The 25,158-nt window shown below is 40.9% G+C and overlaps 1 protein-coding gene across 4 annotated transcripts in view; it reads left to right on the top strand.

Moving 5' to 3' along the window:
- RALYL (RALY RNA binding protein like) overlaps nucleotides 1–25,158 on the top strand; it is a 423,906-nt gene that overhangs the window by 149,984 nt on the left and 248,764 nt on the right. The window contains exon 1 of one of the 4 annotated variants that reach the window (XM_072151627.1): nucleotides 16,461–16,550. The exons of the other annotated variants lie outside the window; for them this stretch is intronic. The gene's annotated coding sequence lies outside the window, so the exon portion shown is untranslated. Of the gene's footprint in view, nucleotides 1–16,460; nucleotides 16,551–25,158 lie in introns of those variants that run through there. 4 annotated transcript variants of the gene reach the window in all.

The raw sequence follows: 25,158 nt of genomic DNA, 5'->3' as shown, positions 1-25,158 counted from the left end.
CAGGTGCACGGCTCGTTAGTATCAGAGAGCAATCGGCACTGTGTGATATAACGAGCCGTGCACCTGTGTGACCATGGACAGATTTCCCTCCGCTGGAAGTAAACATAGAAGGTTTCTATAGATAGACAGCAAGCAGAGATCTAGAAAATCGTGAGGAATTGATACAAAAAGTATATTGAAAAATTGGGAATATCCCTTTAAGTTAAATTTGTATGTAAGTTGGAACTGGTATATTTTATAAATATAGCTGCTGACAGGGCCGGTGCCGGCACTGGTCAAACATGGACATGTGCCGGGGCCCAGATGTGCTGGGAGGGCCCACATAAGGCTGTACATAAGCAATCTGTAGAATAAGGGGGGCTGTATCTAATGAATCCATATGGGGGCTGTTTGATATGATAAAATAGGGAACAGGAGACTGTTTTAGTTTCTGAATTTTTTATGCCGCCATGTGAATTCACTGCAAAGGGGCCCACTGAGGCTCTGTCGCCCAGGGGACCTCCTGAAACCTGGAGCCGACCCTGACTCCAGACAAAAAAAATTTTTGCCCCAATAACAATTGCATTTTCAAAATTTTGTGCTGTCATGGGAACAAGAATTTTCAATTAAACTTCATTGCAGACAAATAACTGCTGACTATTGAGAGCTACACCAGATGTCACAGAGGCCACAGAGGGCTGTGTGTAACTAGGGGTCATCTGTAGGTTGTGTGTCCTTAAGTAGAGGACTGCCTGTACTTTTAGACCATTTTGATAAATCTGCCCCATTGTGTTCAGCTGGTATCTATTATTTACCAAAGAGTAGGTGTGTGCAGCTTTTATCTAATCATAATTATAAATATTAAAAAAGAGAATCAGCAGCAACAAGATGTAAGAACAATAAACATGTTGCATATTTCAACAGGGATTTGATAGCCCCCCCTGATATTTAATATGCAGAAAAGAAGCAGCACAACAATGTAAAATCCAAATACCAAAGGGGGTTCTTCAGTCACCCTTGTGCTATGTTTAAGCATTTCTATGCTTAGAAAGTTCGTCTGAACGGGGGCTAGAACATGTACATAAAGGGTTAATAAAGTCCCTCCTTTGTTATTGTGGTTTTATACCTTAGTGTTTTGCTTATGTTTTTTTTTTTTTCATTCTTGATTTTTGAGAACTGAGCTGCTGAATCTGTTAGAATACAAATACATTTTTTTTTGGGGGGGGGGGGGGTTGGGGTAGTGATGATCACACAAATAAAAATTCAGGTTTGGCCAAACAAAAATTTAAAAACCTATTCGGGTTTGCATTTGGCACTGATGGGGGGTGTTAACTGTTTAAATGCCATTGGCAAAGTTGTCAGTGGCGTTTAAACTAACGGGGTAACGCATGCGCCAGCACTTACATGCCGGTAGTGCTGTCATTTTTGGGAGGGTCATCACTTCCGATGATTTCAACATTGATCCTCTCCAAAATGGCGGTACCCAGTGCTGCAATGTGTCAGTGGATATTTGAATGCCAGTGATGACTTTGCCAGCTGCATTTAAAGAGTAATGATCCACGATCAGTGCCAGCGCCAATCACGGGCATTAACTGTGGGGGAAAGTTGAGCCAAACTTTTAATGAAGTTTGGGGAAGGATCCTTTATGCAGGATGTTCTCTAATAGAGAAGGATTTGAAGAAGTTTCACATCTCATTATAGTTTCTTTGTATGTCTTATTCTTTAATGTAGTCTTCGTGGTGAGTAGATCTCTGGTAGTGAGTCAGATGAATTATATACTTTAGGTGCTAGTTTCAAGTGAAATAATAAAAAAAAAAACTTTACTGACTTCCAAAATAATAGGGAAAATGCCACCAGATTTTACCCCATTTAACCACTAGCTCCTTCAGGAAGGGTATGGAATGTCATTTTATAGAATTCTGGGAAATCTCACCCTTTTAACTTAAAAAAACTATTCTCCTTCAAAGTCATATGCAAACGAGCAGAGAAGAGTCATATTTTCCTGAGATTAGTCAAGTTTAGTATGCAGGTGGAGTATCTTGTTCTATAGCACATAGTGACATGCTTGATGTCATAATAACCCCTTAAAGGGGTTTTCCCTAAAATCAGCTTTTTGGAGCTGACAGAAATTGCCGAGCACTGTAATTGGCAATCTCTGTCAGCTTCATAGAGATGATTGGGGCAGCCCACACATGCGGAACCAGCTGCTCCAGTCTTCTTGGTGAGCTGACGAGGGGTGTGACAGGGGTACATCAGACCCCCATTCTCGCGATCCGTGGGGGGTCCCATCACCGATCAGCAAGATAGACCCTATCCTGTGGACCTCAAGAAAATACATCTTCTCACAATCAATTCTTCAATTGTTAGGCATCTTCGGCAAGAGATTTCACAATAGCATTCTGCACACCCAATGAAATGAAGTCACTTAGAAATCACTTTTATTAATTCATAACCACACACAAACACATCAAAATACATATATATAATTAAAAAGGTTCTGGCCATGGTCCATCATAACACTCATCTGCCATACAGGGGTTCCCTTTCACATAGTAGTATCTCAAGGATCCAATTCATACAAAATAAGTACATGTGATATATCAATACTTTGTATCAAAAATAAGACGCAGTAATATATCACAAAAAAGCCTGCCAGTCCCTAAGTATCATAGAAGGATTGTACGGGAGCTAAATCACTAGATATACAGTGGGGAAGAAAGGTATTTGGTCACCTAAAAACAACCACTCACGCTCCAAACTCCACTAAGGTGAGAACAAAGAGGCGTTGAAGGACACCAGAAAAAAAAATTGTAGACCTGCACCAGGCTGGGAAGACTGAGCAATAATTAGAAAATGGAAGACATACAAGAGCATTGATAATCTCCCTCGATCAGGGGCTCCATGCAAGATCTCACCCCATGTTGGTCAAAATAATAACAAGAAAGATGAGCAAAAATCCCATAAACACACGGGGGGGCCTAGTGTATGAGCTGCAGAAAGCTGGGACCAATGTAACTATGGCTACAGTCAGTAACACTACACAGCCAGGGACTCAGATCCTGCAGTGCCAGACGTGTCCCCCTGCTTAAGCCACTGCATATCGGGGACTGTGTGAAGTTTGCTAGAGAGAATTTGGATATCCCAGTAGAGAAATGGGAGAAAGTCATATGGTCAGATGAAACCAAAGTAGAACTGTTTGGTAGAAACACAACTTGTCGAGTTTGGAGAAAGAACACCAAACCTACTGGGGGCAAGTACAACTCATCCGTGTACATGAAATAATGAATGGGGTCATGTATCGTGAGATTTTGATTGCCAACCCCCTTCCATCAGCAAGGGCATTGCAGATCAAACGTGGCTGGGTCTTTCAGCATCACAATGATCCCAAGCACATCACCAGGTCAACGAAGCAGCGGCTTCATGAGAAGTATTTCAAGGTCCTGGAGTGGCCTAGCCAGTCTCCAGATCTCAATCCCATAGAAAACCTTTCGATGTAGTTGAAAGTCTGTGTAGCTCCACAATACCACTGCTCTAGAGGAGCTCTACATGGAGGAATGGGCCAACATACCAGTAAGGCCCGTTCCACACTTGCGAGTGTGATGCGATGAACTCGCATCACACTCGCAATGCATGCTGCCGGGAACGCACGGCCCGAACGCTGCACTGCGGGAGTGAACTCAGCATGTCAGTTCAATCCCGGTGTGCAGCGTTCGGGCCGTGCGTTCCCGGCAGCATGCGTTGCGAGTGTGATGCGAGTTCATCGCATCACACTCGCAAGTGTGGAACGGGCCTAACAGTGTGTGCCAACCTTGTGAAGACTTACAGCAAACCTTTGACCTCTGTCATTGCCATCAAAGGATACATAACAAAGTATTGAGATCAACTTTTGTTATTGACCAAGTACTTATTTCCAACATAATTTGCTAATAAATTCTTTAAAAATCGAGGGAACTTAAATAATTGGTGGATGACTAAATACTTTTTTCCCCATTGTACTAACAGATATATCAATATAAAAGGTCCAATAGATAAGGAGAGACCCCACAAACAGCACCTTATCCCCCCCCCTCCCCCGTGTATCGCCAATGTGTCTGGCTGCCTCAGGAGTACACAATATACTTCACAATTTCTCTCCTCCTCCTTCTCTGAGAGAAAAAGAGAATTTCTACAATATACACAATTTTTCTGTAATCTTTGTTTCTTTTTTCCAGCATTTTTAAAGAAAATACCTTTCCTAAGTTATTAGCGGCATCCATTAGCCGTTCCCCAGCGAGTTGGTAATCGCACTTTGATGTATTGGTACTTCATGTAAAGATGTTGAACTCTGCTCTATAATTACAATAACATCATAAGTTTATCCTCTACTCTATGCAACTATTTTTACAAATATTTCTGTGTCTTCATTGCTGTGCAGTCTGCGGCCATAAAATATTAACAGAATAAACTTATGTAATTCTTAATGTATTTAAAAGTTGTATAATTTGCACATAAACCTTCTGTAATAAAGAGGAACTTTCACCACCAACAACCCCAACACTTATAGTGAAAGTGATATATAGTATTTTTTGTGTATTTATTAGCTATGGCTGGAAAAAGTTTTAATATGATTAACAAAAGTCTTAGTTGTCATAAAACAAAACACTCATAATATTAATTCATAGGCAAGTATGATAGGGTGGGTGGGGTATATTGCAAAAATCTCTTTATTATTGCACAACAGTCCCCTTAATATTCACTCTCATTTCTAAATTCAATAAATACGAGATTTCTTTCATATAGGGATAGTGTATTACAACTTCCTATTACAGGGTCGGCTCCAGGTTTCAGTAGGCCCCTTGGCGACAGAGCCTCAGTGGGCCACTTTGCAGTGAACTCACAAGGCAGCATTCAAAATTTGAAAACTAAAATAGTCTCCTGTCCTAAAATATTCCCTAATTTATCATTCCAAACAACCCATGGTTATTTTATATAAGCCCCCCTCATACTCTATGGATTTATTAGATACAACCCCCATCACCTGCATGGATTACTTATGGACATGATTATGTAGGCCCCCCAGCAGCTCTGGGCCCCGTCACTTGCCCAGGTGTGCCTAGTGCTGGCGCCGGCCAGATCCCTGATGAGCCATATGTATTTGGCAAAACGCGTAGGTAGAATGTAGCAGGAGGGAGAGATAAGTTAGGGTAGTGTGTTGGGGAGGAGATTAGAAATCCCACTGAGTAGGACGTGTAATGTAAAGATTTCTATATAGGGCAAGTGTGTAATATAAAGAGATATCTACACAGGGCAAATTTAATAGGAGGTTGTATTACACTATCCATATAGAAAAGGAATTTATTTGCACACTGCAAGCGTAATTACAGTGAATATTAGGCTATTAGACTATTGCGCAATAATAAAGAGATTTTTGCAATGGCCCAATTTATATTTTGCACAAATACACCCCACCCACCCTATCATACTTACCTATGAGTTGATATTATGAGCGGTGACTTTTTATGACAACTGAGACTTTTGTTGATGTATTAAAACTTTTTACTAAATATGATGTTTTAACTACACAAAAAATTTTACCTATCCCTTTTTTTGTTTTGGTTGTACTAGTATAAGCCTTCACTCAAATTATCATATAACATTTGGTCACTTTGTAAAGCTCAAATATCAGCTCAGTTGGGAGTCCCACACTTGTTACCTCTACCCGAGAGCTTTACACTCCAGACTGTAGCCTTCAGACAAGCTCTGCAGTCTCTTCACTCTTTACCCAGCACAGTGCTGTGTGGTGCATAGTGGCCGTGCTTGGTAGTGTAGCTCAAACTCTATCCACCGCAATAGGAATGAGCTACAAATAGGCCATGTGACCAATGTATGTGGCCTGTGAAAAGGCCAATGCTCAGCAGATCATGAGCAATGGTGCCAGGAGTTGCACTTCCACCAATCTGTTATTGATCTACTATCCTAAACTTAGGTCATCAACATCCTATTCCCCCAAATGCCCTTTAAGTGCCAATATGTCTGATAACGGATGTCCTTTCGAGACCTTGACAGTGTGGTAGATCTCTTGTTCGTTCAATGGAGTCAACATATCAGATGGGAGTCAGATTTATAATGTGAAAGCCCAGAATTTATATATATGATCTATAGTTCTTTGTCTTTCTGGATTATTAACGAGTTTGTTCTTCTGTTTGCTTGTCGGCACCATATATACACTTGATAAATGCAATTCTCCGGATCATCTCTTATTGTACAATGTTGGAAAGTCTTTGTCTCCACTACAATATTCTGAATGTAATTCTTAGTAAATGTTAGTATGCAGTGTGTACACAGAACAGTACATTACTATCCCATGAGCAACATAATGGTGGAGTCTATAAAAATAACTGAGAATTCACCTCTTTCACCTCTCTCCCTGGTCTACTATACAATCCTGCATCCATTTTTTACAAGTCATTGTAGCTGCCAGACAATGTATTTTAATGTTCTTTTTCCAAAATACCTCTCGCTGTGCTGTCAGTGTTATTTGCATGCACATTATAGCGGTGACAATCCTAGAAAAGGACGGTTTGTCATATGTCTCCTTCCAGATTAGAATTCCACAAATGTAATTACAACCTGTTAAACCTAGCAAAGTGTGTGTAGAAAATACTTGCCGACTCTTACAGAACATTCGTCAGCCTCCCAGCAAAAGAAGTGTCATATTGGGTTTGCTCTGGGCAGGGCCGGCACCAACACTGGGCACACCGGGGCAAGTGCAAGGGCCCAGAGCTACTAGGGGGGGCCCACATAAGGAATCCATGGAGCTGAGGGGGGCTTATATAAAATAACCACAAGGCAGTCGTTAGGTATCATAAACTAGGGAACAGGAGACTGTTTTAGTTTGTGAATTTTTAATGCCGCCATGTTAGTTCACTACAACGGAGCCCAGTCAGGCTTTGTCACCCAGGGGCCTACTGAAATTTAGAACCGACCCAGGCTCTGGGGGTCTATAAACATGAGGGTTTGGTCTATAGTCTGCTCTGGTTTACTTTTTTTGTCTCGAGGTCTACAGTGGTTTAGGATTATTGGTCTTGGGTTTTTCATTATCCTGCAACACTTTCAGCTACTTTGATTTTTCTCTTTGTTGATATATTTTTGAGTAAGATGTACCTTTTTCTTTTATGATCTAAACTACTGACAACGTGTCTCCGAATTGCAAAGCTAAAAATGTTGTATTTATTTGCAGAAAATGAGAAATCATCAAAATAATAAAACAGAAACAGTGCTGTCAGATCTCAAAAAATTGCAAAGAAATTCAAGTTCATATTTATTTATACTAATACTAATGTTTTAAGTCAGGAAGAGTTCGGAAATTAATATTTGGTGGATTAACCATGATTTCTAACAGCTTTCATGCTTTCCTCCAGTCTTTTACTCTGCTTTTGGGTGACCTTATGTCTCTCCTGGCACAAAAATGTAAGCAGTTCTTCTTTATTTGATGGCTTATGATTATCCATCTTCCTCTTGATTATGTTCCAGAGGTTTTCAATGGTTTTCAGGGCTAGAAAGATGTGCCGTGGTCTCTTAATCTTTTTCTGTATATTTAATAATATGCCTCTGTTTTTTTAACCCCTAATGTGTTATGAAGCACATATACATCATAATGCCATTAAGGATCTTTAAAGAGGGTTATCTCTTTATACATGGTGGGTGTTCGCTGTATTATGCAGCAAACCCCACCGCTGACACCCACAATTGGTGCTGGCATAAATCCCAGGTGTTAACCATTCTAATGCCGGTAGTATGTGGGCACCGCCATCTTGGTTGGGACCTGATGACATCATAGGAGGGCTACCAACCATCACCATGACAGTCTGGAGTCTATATAATACTCCAGGGCAATCACACACTGTTACAAATCTGATTAAAAATTGCCATGTGCTGCAATACAGCTGTATTGAAGTATGTGGACCCAACCTATTCCCTGTGGTTTGAGTACCCTAGAGAGTGTAAAAATAAAGTAAAAAAATTGTTTAAAAGTTTTAAAACATTTTTAAAAATTAAAAAAACTAAGAATTCAATTTTCCCTCTATGCCCTAGATCTGATATAAAAATAAATTAACAAATAAATATGTTTATAAAAACAGTTATTCCAGGCGGTGATGCTTGTAACGGAAAATAGCGCCCAAATACAAAACCATAAAGTCATACAGTAATAATAGATTTTTTTTTACTATCATTCTAGAAGAGGGATCATAAAAAAATACAGAAACCTAAAATGTAAAACTGTGAATGTTGCCATGAACTAAACACCATCCCAGTTTCTAAGCAACCGGTGGAATGAGCACCTGTAGAGATTTATTTCTAACATGAATTCACTGAATAGGAACCGTATATATCTCTGCAAACACAAAATAAAAGAAAAATATCCCAAACAGATACTTTACCAGCCTTGTATCTTCTGTGCTCCCATCTCCATTAAACACATGTTACCAGGCTCCTGTATTTATCAGATGGAAGAATTTGAAACAAAGAATAAAGTATTGTGTAAAAAATATGGAAGACTCTAGATTTGAGCTTCCTAAACTCTGCCAGGGTAATTTTGAGCATTGGCGTCCTTGCTAGGTACACAAGATTTAATAGAATTGTCCTGGTACAATCTTAGGATAGGGAATAGGTCTGAAAGTTGGGGAAACCCTACAATGACAAGTCTAGGGGCTTGACATTGACTGATGTGCAGGTCCAACCAACAATCCAGGCAATTATAGAGCACTAGACATCCCTGAAGCCCCACATATGTTCATGTAGCCCTGTCCAGGCATGCATACCTCTATGTGGACCCAGGGGCACGTTAATTGAGTACCTCAAATCCTCTCATTGTAGGAGGTCAAGTTGGACCACTAGTGATCACACATTACATTGTGTCTGACAAAGAGAACTAGTATTCTCGAAAGCTCACCATCAAATATACTCAGTTAGCCTCAAAAAGGTAACACCTGATCACTTTACTCTTCTTCAGTGATCACACACTTATTCCCTATCCTTTTGATTGGAAATGAGATTCTGATTGACTGAAATACCTTGTAAGAAGACTTATTAGTAGTGATGAGTGAACGTGATAAAATTCAGGTTTGGCAGAGCTGAGCCAATTGCGAATTTGAAAATCCTGTTCAGAGCTCCTGCAGTAACATCCGTGCTTGGTGCTGGCAAAGTTGCCAACAGCGTTTCACTTTGGCCGCCACCAGCTTGCTGACAGCAGTACGTGTAGTCATTTTATGGATGGTCAACACTCGGAAGGACATCATCAGGGAGTTATGGTCCTCTACAAAATCACAGCACGAGTGTCTCTGGCAGGTTAGCGCCGGAGCTGATCGGCAGCCATTTAAATGCCACTGGTGCCAAACCCGGCCCCGATTCGGGTGATCACAACAGAACTTATTAGTACTCCTCACTTGCTGACTATTGGTGCTGATGGATGGGTACAGAAAAGTGCAGGGACATGCTCCCAACTGGAAAGACACAATTTTCCAACTCCTCATCAACTTCTAGCAGAAATAACACAAACAACACAACAACACATTTTTTTTACTTTTACAGAAATAACACAAAGTTATAAGAAAAGGTGATCTAGAAACCATGTCGTGAGATCTTACAGCTCCTTACAGTTCCTCTAGCTGATGGGATCCATTCTGGTGAAATAGGGTGGAAATGCTTATTACTAATGTGGCATGCATGCTTTGTGCAGCGCTGCATAATCTGTAGGTGCTATATAACGAATTATTATTATTATTATTACTAGCAATTTTCTAAAAAATACAGAAGCTCCTTTCTTTTGCTGTTATTGAACTTTCTACTGTCATTTCAATGGCTTTAGTGTTACATGATGCAATTTTTGTGTAATTGCATCCAGCACTTTAAAGGTTGTCTCCGAATGAACATGGAGGCTCCACCTTGTCCACGCTGGGCAGATATCCGGCAAGTAGATTGCAAGAAAAGAGAGTGAGATGCTGCATATGAAGGATAGTTCCCCCTGGGACACTCCCAATGTAGATATCCGGCAAGTAGATTGCAAGAAAAGAGAGTGAGATGCTGCAGATGAAGGATAGTTCCCCCTGGGACACTCCCAATGTAGGTGTAAGGATCCCTGGGTGAATGGTAAGTGGGTTGCCCTTTATGTTAGCAGCTTGTGTCAGGGATCACAAGGAGACAAGTGATGTCAACCATAAACCTTATTCGAGACGATGGCAAAAGCAGAAGACAACAACTTATCTGGTCCAAGGTTGCTGGTTGGATGGTGTTCGGCAAACATTGTTTTATTGTTTTAAGGCAGGTCCTGGAATAGCTCAGGGTCCTGCAGCAACAGGCCTAGAGTCTGCAGGACGTGTGCTGCCATATGTGCAGTTCCTCAACCCTCACAGAAAGACTGTTTCACTCTAGACTAGCAACAGACCTAGAACTTTCCACCCCAAGGGTTTGTATAAGCAACCCTTGGGAGTGGTCAATCTCTAATTGGTCAGAGAGAAAACATTTTCCTTCCAGGCAGAAATTATACCATGGCAATTACCATTTATAGACAGCAGATGGCACATAGAGGTGATCAGGCTCTATGGAACACTTACCATCTAATGGGAGCACTTTTTCACAATGGCCGGGCCTTTACACTAGTAGAACTGCACAGGTCGCACATAGCACAAGTCAGCCATAGATAAAAGGACCAGAAAGTTCTTTAGATAACTGTAATCTTTTCATTAATTTGATGTTACAGGGGATGAATATGGATATTTCCTAGCTGTATTATCAGATAAATCACTTATCCCAGATGGTGGCACCCACATATTCTGTAAATCAACATACAACTCTTCTTTTATTATTAGAACATCTTTGTGTTATCAACTTATTTTTGCATATCCTGCATATAAGTTTTTTTTAAAAAAAGAACTGGAATAAGTTTCCTATTGTTAAATAATGTATAGCATTAGTTAAAGGGATATTCCCACAAAGACACGTTTCTTAAATTTACTCACCGTTACCAAATAACACATTCTCTAATTCTATGTTATTAACAAAAAAACAGCATTTCACAGATATAAGTCCAACCTGTCTGTATCAGTCCTGGTATACACAATTTTGGTTGCCCCTGGACCTGACCCTGTATCTTCTGAGTTTAGGGTCAGCAGACATCTTGTCTTTCAATCCGACAATGCGCTCTTCTCTGCTCTTTGCTTTTAGCCCCCACTCTTGTATTCAAGCAGGAGCTCACACAGAGACTTTCTGCCCACAGCATGAATAAATCTACAAGCTACAGACAGATAACATCTTTATCCAGGGGAGAGAGGTATATAGCAGAACTGTGTGGGTAATAGGTAAGTTAGGAGAGCAGAGAGTGTCATTGTGTGTTATATGCATCTCATGGATCTCATGGATCTTATCTCTGATCTTTCTCATCTCTCTCTCTGGGTCACATTTACATACCCATCCGGAGGAGTTCACAGAAAGTGCATTGTCCTATGATAATGCACTCTGCCACTATTCACCAAGATCGTGTGCCCGATATCCTGCATGTGTCACTTCCCTGATTAGGACCTTCTTCCTGGTGCTTAATCTTGCAACACAATTTCTTGCGCTTGGTCTTCGCTCAGTCCGAATCCGTCGGATCGTCCCACAGCACAGCTCCCCAAATTCTGTCACATGAAAGCCAGCACAGCTGGGCCACAATCTGATCCTGTGTGACACAATCCCCTGTTAAATACACAAACGTGCAAAACACGAAAAACTTGGAAAGTCCGATGAAAGTGTGTCCGCGGACCCTTAGTAAATAAGCCCCTATGTATCAGATGCTAGTACAATGTTCAGAAGATAAATGTACCCTGGTAATATAAGCACATTGTCAGCACACAGCATCTCACAGCACAGAGGGATCATGAAGTGTCTGCTTAGAGAGTCCCCACCCACACTCTGGAATATTACACTGACCATCACTGAGCAGCTAAAACAGCTAAAGGTTAAAATTTGAGAATTTGCTTTCATGAGAAAACTACTTTAATGGAGCAGCTGAGCCAAAAGTCTAAGTGTGTTTTTTATTATATAATAGAATTTATTTACTACGGTATATATGTGTTTTCTAGGGGGGTTTTGTGCAATTTTCCATTAACTCATTAATCAACCCCCGCTAATGGTGGAAAACAGCCACTTACCAGTCCTATACATGTAGAGATATTGGGGCAGATTTAATTACCCGCGCCATTCGCGATCCAGCGGCGCGTTCTCTGTGGAGGACTTGTGTCTTCCGGCAATTCACTAAGGTAGTTCCCCCAATGTCCACCAGGTGTCGCTGCTGCGCTGAATTGGCAGGGTCTTCCTTGCGACACAAATCGGGGAGCGTGGCTGCCTGACAACCCAACTCATTCGGACAAACCGCGAAATTTAAAATTGAAATTTTGTCACAAGACATGCACCGGGAAGAAGAAGGTGAACTCCGGCGGACCTGAGCAGAGAAGCAACACATGCAGTATATCGGGCGCACGACGAATCCTCGTTGGACAACACACCTCGGGGATCGTGACTGGACGGGTAAGTAAATGTGCCCCATATTGTTTGTCAGTGTTACTTTTAAGGGAACCTCCGTAGAGTAGTTGTTGTTGATATGGCGCACACTGGTAGTGAATGGAGGCAGTCGTGGTCTTCATACGAAATGTTTTTTTATTGTAATCTCAATAACACAACGCGTTTCGGAACCTCAAAGGATTCCTTTTTCAAGTGGGATGAGGCTGGGAGCTCAAGGCTTGGAAGGCTTGCCAGAGCTTACCTCCAAGCCTTACGCCAACGCCAAACATAGACAAAAAAAAAACAATGATAAATTCCTCCCAATGGTTAAATAACATACAGTTAATACATACAGTGATGTCAAAGTATAGGGAAAATACACACAGCGATGTTAGAGATGATAAACAGTAATGTCACAGTATATGAATCATACACACAGTGATATTACAGTACAGGGATAATACATACAGTGATGTCACAGTACAGGGATATTAAGTGACACTTACTCATAGATTACTCTTATATTACTCTTATATTTGTTATCCATTGCCTCCTTACTTCTAAAATCAAGTTTTAAAATGATGCAAATGAGCCAGAAGGGCTCTGGATGGGGTGTTGGTAGAGCCATAGATTCACAGGCTGTTACACTGTGCAGGAGCATTTCCGGCTTTGGGGAGACGAGACGTGCTCTTGCACAATGAAACAGCCTGTGAAGCTACAGCATGGAGGGGCTCTGGTAATACCCCCCAGATGCATTATGGCTCATTAGTATAATTATAAAAGCTAATTTTAGAAGGAGGCCATAAATAACAAAAATATTATAAGAAGATGACCACAGTCACAGTGCCTGGATCTATGAGTAAGTGTCCCTGGTTTATCATCATGGATTTTGTTGGTAGATTTGCTTTAATATTTACAAGTATCACAGGAGCAGTGTTTGATATCTGGGAGGAGATTGTCCCATGACCCAGGATGGGGCAAAAAATGATTTCTAGTTATTTTTACAAATTTATTTCAACCATACAAATAGAAATACATGCAATACACAAATAGACAAAAATACTGCATACAACCATCATATAAAAGCACTGGAAATGGGGAAAGCGGTAACAGATGTAAGTGTAATAAGCTGTCTTTTACTTTGTTGGCGGTGAGCATTTGCCTCCTTTCCATCTTTTCCGTCTATATTTACCTCTGTCATTATCACTAATTATTTAAATGATCCGTAAATTGATGCACATATCATTATCCCGAGATCCCAGCCTATAGGTGAATGAAAGACAAGTCAAAGCAAACAAACGTGCATGCGGGGCCTAATCTGCGACGAGCTCCCATTTATCTTCCAATGTCAGTCTACCCCGCCATCAGACGGCTGACATGATCTGCATATTATGCAAACGATGTTCTGCCATTAAGATGGCGTTGTTTATATTAGCCGAAAAGATTAAAGTAATGGTCCGGTGTCAGGACGCATGAAAGGAGATTGGATCTTGTCACTTCGGATTCTTTCCGCTTTCTTCCAGCAGGTAATTAATTTCTTTTAAGCAATTAGAGGGTCTGATAGAACGAAGAGGGTATCTGAAATTTCTTGTGTTTAGAAGGAGTAATCTGAATAAAAAATGACTCAATAGGGGTCATTTATCTTTATCTTCCTGTTTTTTTCTGTCGCTTTGAGACATTTTTTGGCACGTTGCAATTTTTGCCCCTTTTTGGTGACATTTTGAAATTCCGGCAGACATTTGTTTATCGTCAGTAAGAGGCATTAATCTTCTATTCCAGATGTGCTAAATGGCGCATATGACATTTATCATTTCAAATTGTCTAAAATTTGCGACATTTTTTGGCACAAAAAACTCCAGAAGAAACCAAGGAAAACTTAGAAATTGGAAACAAGTGACTTGAGACATTTGTGCAACATTTTTGAGACAACACCCCGGAAGAAGCCGTGTTTGCTTAACCCAGGGTTGGGCGGACATCTGAGACTGGCTTCCTGTTTTATACTTCATACTTTGATGTGCACTTTTTTATACATATTTTGGGAGTATATTTTGTTTGAATACATTTTAAATACAAAGAACATACTACACTATCCATACGCGTATTTCTTCAAGTGATTTGCTACAAAGAATAATGGCAACAAAGGAGGATTAAAAACGCAATGGTGTTGGTAGAAATGGTGGCCAATTCTTATCGGAGCTTCTGTCGAGTTGTGCGAAGCTTTGGGAGAGAAATGAACTATCAAGCAACTGATTTGCTGGAGACTCAATTGGAAGGAACAAATAAACAACTTTTGGAGCTTCGGTCAGAGTTATTTTTTCTCCATTTGTTTTTAATTGTTCGACTTTTGTGGACCGGTCCTGAGCCGTGGTTAGCTCCTAAGAGCCAAGTGTGCAACCCACCAAAAAAGACTCTGAGATTTTTGAGACACTTGTTACAAATGTCTCAAAAAGATATGTGAAAAAAATCCCATTTAACACAAGGAAAAAGTGAGATTGATGAATTACCAAAGTAGCAGACGGAAAACAAGACAGACAAAAACAAACAGAGATCAGATAAATGCCCCTCTTTATGCTTCCTGCCTCGTTGGATTACTGCCCACCCTTCCAGTGTAACCACGGGCTCCGGGAATGGAGAAGTAACTGGGGAAAATGCCAGAGATGTTGCGAAATGAGCTGTTAGCCAAAGCAAATTTCTACAGGGAAAGGTTAGCTCAGCAAGTCATCTGGGAATAGAATGGCAAGAGAACATGGAAGTTTTCGATTTCAATACTTTCATGCTTGTGGTTCTGTTAAAGGTCACATTATTTTATTTGCAGCGTTTTCCTTCCAAATAATATCAATGTTATTGTAAATTGCAGGGAGCCAAGAAAAAAAAAAACTTTTAAGGAGTTGGAAAAGCAACATGATTTATACGGCGTAACACGGTCCACAGGGTAGAGGAATCGTAGAGGAATAACAAATGGGAACGTTGTGTGTGGCATTCAGAGCTTTTAGCATCGGCCATTCTCTCTAAATGGCAATTAAGGAAGCAGATTGCGAGCCAATAACTCACTCAAGAAAGGCAATTTCAGTCCTTGTCTGTTCCTGGTCAAGCCAAATGTAAACTGCACATCGGAAAGAACGCCAGGACAAATGTAGCCGGGCTGAGAACCGCATCAGCACTGCAGGGACACGGTCTGACTTGTTTTCTATTTACTTTAAACCATCAAAATGCATCATGATAAACCAGGGACACTTACTCATAGATCCAGGCACTGTGACTGTGGTCATCTTCTTATATGTGTTATCCATGGCCTCCTTCCTTTTAAAGGAACCTGTCACCAGCAGGCTGTATTTCAGTGGGGACAGGATCTCATAAACCCTTTGACGTGGATAGCAGACATGGTTTTATCATACCTTAGTGTTCTATAGTTGTTGTAATATTCACAGGTGAAGTATACCTGGCACCCTGGCAGCAGGTCCTAATGAAAGTCCTGGGGGAGGCTGCATTTCAAAAGGTAACAGGCACTTCCTAATTAGCATATTTCCCCAGCGCGTCAGTATTCAAGACTGCATCCCTTCCCCTCATGACATCCGTCGGCTCACTGCACTATCTATTCCTTCTATCTCTGTCATGTGCAGTGAGCGGCGACCTCATTGCTCACTGAGCATGTGTCCATTCCCTACGTAGTGTAACTAGGCAGAGTGGAGAAACGCAAACTGCATCAAAAAAATCTGCAGGTGTTTAGTTGCCAGTAAAGGTTTTATCTTGGTTAAACTCCATTTGCCATGCTTCCTGGTCACCATGGGAAACTGTATAGAACATCTAGAGACATCAGGAGGCTTGTTAGGAGGAGCTGAAGGACCTTGAGTGATGTCACAAGCAAGTGACTCATCACATGGTTCTAGTTGTCCAATTACAGACATGCTGTCCTTATTCATAGGAATGCCTTCAATGCTCTGGCTTCAATGCCCTAAACTGATGTCAAAATTCCCAGTCACTCCAGGAAAAGCTGAATGGATTTTATAGATATATCTTATATCTTTGTCTAGGAATAAGCAAGCAACATGATACAGGTATTGTTGGAATCCTTATCAATGGCTCTCTCCAGCTGTGCTAAACCTATTTTTGTCAGTAACTACAGTTAAACTTTAAATTTAATTTTCTGATTTGGTTGCGGCTGAGCCCTCTCCATACATTGTACATGTCCAGTAATAATGAAGAGTGATGACCAAACCTTATAAGTGCAGAGACTTATGTATTGACCTGGGAACTATTGAGAACAAAATATCCTATTATACCGCTCAGAGTGCTGGATGTAGCTTTTCCACTTTCCGAATAGTAATATATAATGTGATGCTTTCTAGTTTCTGAGAACTAAGTCTACATTACTATGCAAGACTGTGTAATAGGGAAGAATCCCATTTATCAAAGTCTTCTTGTTAAAACAATGGTTTATACGCCGAAACAAGCTTATTTAAAAATGCAGTTGGGACAAAGAGAATTTATATTAATGAATCGAAATGTTCTTCGGAGGCTCATTTATTCTCCAATCCTTCCCCATGTTCATACATCAAGCGGAACAACAGCACAAGTGTTTACTCCTGTTAGTGCCCATAGATAATGGAGGCTGCGTTTCTCCATTTCATCGATTACACTGGGGAACACTTAGTTGGTGCCTTAAAAGTTGGAACTGTATTTACATATGTTTGTGGCCCTGATTCTGGAAACGACACCCGTTTTCCACCATAAACTCTACTTTTGAAGATCTGGTGTTGCCGCCTTATGTGCCGCTCAAAGTAGTGGTCACTCAATATTGTGCTAAAGACATTTTGAAAATGAATGTCCTATTTTGTGGCTGTAGACTAGAGGTTTTCTCTCAGGTCCCTGATACATTATTTCTGTGATTGCCTGTGATGTTCTTGGACATTCTCTCTGGGTCCTCCAGGAGTAATCAGCCATCATATGTGTGTCCTATCGGCCATGGACACACTTATTTCTTGACTTATTTCTTGATGGAAACACTCAGCATCTCATACTCAAAAATACCCAGAATCAGGTGAAAAACTTCAGGCACCAGAAAATAGTTGTATCTGTTATATAAATCTCTACTTTCAGAAACGGGTAATATTGGGATGTGTCCCAATGACTGTATTTCTTGGAGAGTCTTCTCTTTTTACCAAAGTAAATTGCTTCTGTACATATAAAACTGGTGCAACAAATTTATACACAATGGGGCACATTTACTAAGAACAGTGCAGTCTGTACTAAGTGCAGTGTCCTGTGTAGTGTGCAGGGGGCGCCAGATTCAGGATTTCTGGAGCATGTTCTTCATGAATCAGGCGCCCCCTACACTTCTCCAACTGAGCACCCCTTCAGTGAGGAAATTTGTGTTACATCAGGATAGTGCAGCCACCACCACAAATGTGTCTCGGACACTACTTAAATGCCTGTGCCAGCAGTTTGCACATGAAAGAACGTGCAAACTCTGACAGAAAACTGATCGAGGGGCTTTAGTAAGTCTGGGCCAATGGACGGTACTATAAGAAACTATGCAAAAGCCGCATGACTGCAAATAACTGTGATACAGTCTGATCCAAAAGCTTAAAAAACTAAATTAGGACTAATTCAGGTAACATTTTCACAATTTATCTGACAAATATAACAGCCATAAAAATCTATTGCCAGACACAAAGGGGGAGATTAATCAGAAGTGTCTGAGAGCAGAACTGTTCTGGTTGGCAATGGCAACCAATCAGAGCTCAGCTTTCATTCTCCCACAGCTGTTTATAAAATGTAAGCTGCCACTTCTGATAAATCTCCCCCAAAGAGTTTAATATAATAACAATGCTCTCTGTGGGTGGGATTTATCAGGGCGTGTGTGACACTTTACAGGCACTGAGGTAGGTACAATTCCTGGCTATGGCTATTTTTCCTCTTATGCTACTTGGCTTGGAGGAACGGGAAGGGCCTACTGATAGATCCGGTGAGTGCCAGGGGCTGGGGGGAAACCATACAATGGCGCACCATGAGGGGAGATCCATCAGAAGTATCTAAGGCAAACTGTTCTAGTTGCCTATGAAAACCAATCAGAGATCAGCTTTCATTTCTAAGCAGCTGTGCTAAAATAAAAGTTGAGCTCTAATTGGTTGCTTCTGGCAACTAGAACAGATCTGCTCTAAAACACTTCTGATAAATCCAACCCACCCCCCCCCCCCCATGTCTGCATATGTTAACTTCCCCGCTCTAACTCCATTCTGATTCTTTTGCTCGCCTTTTATTAAGGGTCAATAATTTGCCAAGAAAACATATTATTTAGGTCGTTCCGCAACCAAAACCAAAATGGTTGCAACCTTACCCACAGAGTCCAAATTTCCAGAAAGTTTCACTTTGCCAAAGACATGAAAAAAACAACAAACTATTATTCTGTCCTTTGTTTCTGTTGCAACCAACAAGGAAATTGCTGAGCTCAGCAATATGGTATCACTGGTCACAGGCCAAATCATTGTTTCAGTGTTGTGGTCCGATAATTGATTTATCTCGTCAGTATAAATATTTATAATGTGAAATGTAAAGTAGTTTATGTAAGTAGCGCACTAATTAAAATGAATGATCACTGCGCTATTTTGGTCATCCATTATGAAAGAAACTTTGTAATTTTCTCAGCGTTGGCTGCTGGAGATTGATTGTGGCCCAGACTGGAAAGTTTTCTCCGTACTTAATTACAATAAGTTGCTTAAATTTACAATGTATCCGCAGATTAGTGAAGTACCAGTGATTTTCTTGAGCATTGAAGAAATATGACAAAAATTTTCAAAATGTTTGGAGGCAATTAGTTACCCTTGCTGTATGAACACAGGCCAGCCTTCAGCTCCCCAGGTAGCGCCGAACCTACTGCTTGTGGCCTAGAGTCGACCCCTAGTTACAAACGGACCTCTGGATATTGGTAATTTATTGTACTTTAGCCCTAGGCTACAATAATCAGCTGTAACAGTTATCACAGGTGTCTGTAATGAAGCTTTAGTGTTAATCCTGATTCTTATGACAACCCACCATTTTTAAAATCCAATTGTCACAGAGACCAAAAAAGTTCTGGCTGGGATTACAATGATAAAATATACAGTTCCGACTTACATACAAATTCAACTTAAGAACAAACCTACAGACCCTATCTTGTATGTAACCGGGGGACTGCCTGTAATTAAAATAAAGTTGGATTTATTGAAATTGTGGCATTTAGGAAGTATTCCCATGCTCAAAGTGAAACATTTAAGTGGATTTATTCGTACCACACCGCCACATTTCTGCCTCTACGTGTCAAGATAAAGGTGGAAAGTGTCAGTGTTAATAATTTTTTCCCTTTGCTTTTGTAACTCCCCCTCCCCCCCAGATGTTGAAGGGTTAAATGGATTGTCCACTTTCATCAGAATTTATATTCTTTGTGAAATGAAGAGTAATCATATTTTCCAATATACTTTCTTTATCAATTCCTTTAGGCTTTCTAGATCTCTGCTTGCTGTCATTCTATAGGAAGCTTTATTCTTTACCTCCTGTGGATAAGAATCCGTCCATGGCCATGTGATGTCAGACAGGGGCACATCTCGTTATTATCACACAGTAATCAGAGCTGTATGTTATAATAAGCCATACCCCTGTGTGACTTCACATGACTAGGGATATAAAGAGCCGTGCATCTGTGTGACATCACATGACAAGGGATATAACGAGCCGTGCACCTGTGTGACATCACATGACCAGGGATATAACGAGCCGTGCACCTGTGTGACATCACATGACCAGGGATATAACGAGCCGTGCACCTGTGTGACATCACATGACCAGGGATATAACGAGCCGTGCACCTGTGTGACACCACATGACTAGGGATATAACGAGCCGTGCACCTGTGTCACATCACATGATTAGCGATATAATGAGCTGTGCATCTGTGTGATATCACATGATTAGCGATATAACGAGCCGTGCACCTGTGTGACATCACATGACCAGGGATATAACGAGCCGTGCACCTGTGTGACATCACATGACCAGGGATATAACGAGCCGTGCACCTGTGTGACATCACATGACCAGGGATATAACGAGCCGTGCACCTGTGTGACACCACATGACTAGGGATATAACGAGCCGTGCACCTGTGTCACATCACATGATTAGCGATATAATGAGCTGTGCATCTGTGTGATATCACATGATTAGCGATATAACGAGCCGTGCACCTGTGTGACACCTCATGACTGATTTTTATCTACTGGAACAACACAATGAAGCTTCCTGTTGAATGACAGCAAGCAGAGATCTAGAAAACTGTAAAGAATTGATATCGAAATTAATTTGAAAATTGTATAATTTTTCATTACTCAAACCATACTAATTAAGTGCTGAAAGTGGACAACCCCTTTAAGTATTTCTTATACACACCTGTATGTCAGAGGCAAGCTCGGGGTCCCTGGGTTACATCCTACTATACAGCTCTATGTAGTGATGTGGTGTCAGGTATGAGGCCGTACAGTGACCTGTCAGAGTCCCCTTGTGTCTCGTCCCCTGGATTTCCCCCCATCCATATTGAGAAGCCTCATTAGAATTGGTGTGATGTCGCTTAGACAACCAACTCCTAAATGACAACTGCTGTAAATGACGGGTGTGCAGCTTGAGGCAAGCCGGCTCCGCAAATCTCCATTACGGGCCTGCTGTGGCAGCTGCACTAAATTAGGGACATTGGAGAGAAGTTAAGTGCGAGGAATATTTTGGACAAATAATTGCAAATGTATTTAAATTTATGAAGATTTGGTATCTTCTCATTTACAAGTGCACAAGCACAAAGAGGAAGCTCGGTGCATGACATTCCCTCATTTACTCTGATATCGGCACAAATAAGGCAAGAAACTTTTTGGGCTGATGAAATATTTAACTGTCTGCACATATAATGTCCCGGAGGGCAGGATAACACATTCTATATGTTTCTATTTTAAATGTTTTTGTGAATCTAACCAAAACTTTTGGATCACCGGACACATCCAAGTTTGTTTTTGTGCAAAAAGTTCCTATTTTTACTGTTGGACATCTTTCCGGTCACTTGACCGCAATACAAGGGACAAAGATGTCATCGGTCCAAGCATCTAGTTGCCATGGGAAAGCAATTAAGAGACGCTATAGAAACATGATGGTCATTCTTTAGACCTTGGCATGTCCAAATTTGGGTGGGCATATCTCGGGTGAGGTGTCACTTCATGAAAAATCTATAATTTTGTGCTACCTGTAGCTGTAATAACATTCCCGCAGTATTGCTGAGTGGTAACTGTGATGGGTGCCCTGGCAGCAGGGTGAGATTTGATAAGGTGTATGGATTACACACGCCTTATGTGACTCTCTAATCTCCCCTGTAGACAGTGGAATGGACCTTGGTCAAGCCTTCTGCCTCCAAAATAGTAACTTTTGGACAAGTCCGCAACAACATCACTGGTTTGAGCACTGGCTACACTGCAGGAGACTTGCCCCGCCTCCAAATGCTGACTCTGTAATGAAGTGAATCCTGAGCAGCAAGCAGACAGCGTCAGCATCCTGAAGTGGGGAAACCGATCTCACTGTGTCACCTCTAACATGTGTATCATAGGTTAGCCATCAGTGGGTAGGGGTCTGCCTATGCTTGCCTCAATGTCTAACTACGGTCCACCAATATGCTATAGAAAGCATATATGTGCTTTAACCCCTTAATGACCATTTCTGTTTTTTATGTTTCCATTTTTCACTCTTTCACTATTTCCATGTACAGAGCTTTGTGAGGGCCTGTTTTCTGCATAACCAATTGTACTGCATTGTGCTGTATTTCATTTCCCATGCCGTGTACTGGGAAGCAGGGAAAAAAAAGGCCAAATGCAGTGAAATTGGTGAAACAACAAATTAGCACCATTTTCTTGTGGGCTCGGTTTTTATAGCTTTCACTGTGCACCCCAACTGACATACTACTACTTTAATCTCGTGGTCGGTACGATCATGGAGATACCACATTTATATAGGTTTTGTTGTAATAGATTTTAAAAAAAAATGTAAGGAAATCTACCACCAGGATTAAAGATTGTAAACCAAGCACACTGACATACTGGTGTGTGCCCCCTCAGGATGTGCTCGTCTTTTAGCTACTCATGCCCTTGTTTTTAAGAATAAAAGGTTTTAAAAACTATGCAAATGAGCCTATGAGAGTCCAGGCTCTATTAAAACCTATTGAGCCCAGAGCCCCTCAGACTCATTTGTATAATTTTAAATTTTTTGTAAAAAAATAGGGAATAAGAAGCTAAAAGAACAGCAGCTGCTGCCAGAGGGGGCACACCAGTATGTCAGTGTGATTGGTTTACAATCTTTGATCATTTAATATCTTCTTTAAAATGTGTTTATTTCACCATGTTCTGATGTTAATAACTTTTTAGTACTGTGGTGTACAGAGCTATATGAGGTGTCATTTGCAGGAAGAGCTGATTTTTTTTTTTGCTTACATGACCTTTCATTCACTTTTTTTTTTTTAAATTGATATGTTGCAAAAATGTTTTGAATATTTTGGCACTATTTTCCATTATGGGGTTCAGCAATGGAAACTGTTACAATTAGCAGTAGGACTGTAAAAATGTATTATATTCAATCCTGGAATATAAATGCATTTTCACAGTCCTGCTGCTAATAACAATACACACGAAGATTTGGCTACACAGATCTCCAGGGTCAATACCCAACACTGTCTGCAGCCGTGTAATGTCAAAACTACTGGTACACTCCATGACTCCAAATTTCTTGGACTTTTGTTTCTTGTCTCATGTTTTGCCCCTTGGAATTGCCACCATTGCACTCTCAAGTTTCACTCTTTCGACTTGATTCCAGATGCATGGTTCACTTGATTCCAATCAATCAACGATTAATATTTGGAAAGGAACCTGAGATTTGACAATTTTTGTTTCAAAATTCTTCAAAGCATCCTCACATATCACACATCATTTTAGTAAGAGACAGACCTATGACCCCCAATTTCTTGGACTTTTGTTTCTTGTCGCATGATTTCCCCTTTGGAATGGCCACCATTGCACTTTCAAGTTTCACTCTTTCGACTCGACTCCAGACTCATGGCTCCCCTTGATTCCAACATTACTGACATCGATCAATGATTAATTTTTGGACCGGTACCTGAAATTTGACCATTCTGTTTCAAAATCCTCACAAGGATCCTCACATATGACACATTGGGGCACATTTACTTACCCGCGTTCCCCGAAAGTTTCTGCATTCCCAGAAAGTGCATTGTCCGACCGGAATGCACTCTGCCGCAATTCACTACGATCATGCGCCTATATCCTGCACGTGTCGCTTCCCCGCTCAGGTCCTCCAGAGTTCACCTTCTTCTTCCTGGTGCATATAAGATGTAAGTGCTTGATCTTGTGACACAATCTGAAAGTTAAATCCTGCGCATAATCCAAATCTGTCGGTTCGTCCGACGGCATGCCCCTGACTTCTGTTACATGAAAGCCAGCGCTGCCGCGCCACAATCCGATCTCGGGCGACACAATCCCCAGTTAAAGACCTGTCACAGCGGCGCAAAACCCGAAAACATTGGAAAATCCAATGAAAGTGCATCTCCTTAGTAAATAAGCCCCATTATTCTAGTAAGGACAGACTTTTTCGTTCCATCCGCCAAACAGATACGTAGTTAGTAGCCTTTACTTTATAGTTCTACAATCTGGTAAATGCATTCGACTGCCGCTTTATTACTAATATATCCATCCTCTTTAATACATTTGGATTTTTCTATCGCTTTTCACTTTGCAACTTTATCAAATGACAGAATGTTCCCATTCAATCTATTCATAACGCGAAATACTTTGATTGTCAAAACGCATAAAAGGACATGAATACTAATGCGCCTGGGCCGTGAATGCTTAAAGAGACGGGGCGCTTGTGTGTGTTTGTGCATCTTAACGGGGAATGTAGGACACAGTGTGCGGTTTACAGGAACTGACATATCACATGGTACACGAAACTGGGACACGGAGGTATACATACAAAAAAAACGCTCCTTTAATTCTGTTAAGTCGCTGTGTTATTCTAGCTCAGCGAGCAATTTTTTATTTTTTTTCTTCTCTCTCTGCTCTTTGTTCCCTTGTGTTTGAATAGGAGAAATGTTAGTTTGTGATAGCCCTGCATTGATTGCCGTAAAGAACTGCATATAACCTTTTCTGCTCCCTCAACAACAGTCAATGGTATCTAACAAGATAGAAAAAAGATAATGTGCTCTAGCTGCCATTTACCGGACAAAGGCATAGAAGTCTTTTATAGTCCCCGATTGTTCCCTTCATGGCCTTGATTGTCAATGCAACTGATTATAAAAAAATATGAAGTTTTGTGTGTGGTAGATAGGACGGTGGCACATAGGCTCTTACAAAAATCAATCTGACATCGTACCAAATGTGCCTTCTTCAATAATGCTATTTGCAAGTGCTTTATGTTGATTGGTATTTATAGTAAAACTAATAGCAGATGGATAAAAGCTGGTCTGTCTCCTTGGTGAAATATGCAGCAGAACCAAGTGTTGAAGTAGCAGTAGGGCCGGCGCCAGCACTGGGCATACAGCACCAAGTGCTGGGGCCAAGAGCAGGTGGGGGGCCCCACATAAGGCTGTAGCTA

The sequence above is a fragment of the Engystomops pustulosus genome, chromosome 5 (genome assembly GCF_040894005.1).
Source record: "Engystomops pustulosus chromosome 5, aEngPut4.maternal, whole genome shotgun sequence".
Taxonomy (NCBI): domain Eukaryota; kingdom Metazoa; phylum Chordata; class Amphibia; order Anura; family Leptodactylidae; genus Engystomops; species Engystomops pustulosus.
Note: the sequence above shows the minus strand (reverse complement) of the source record. Positions and strands in the feature narration are given on the sequence as shown.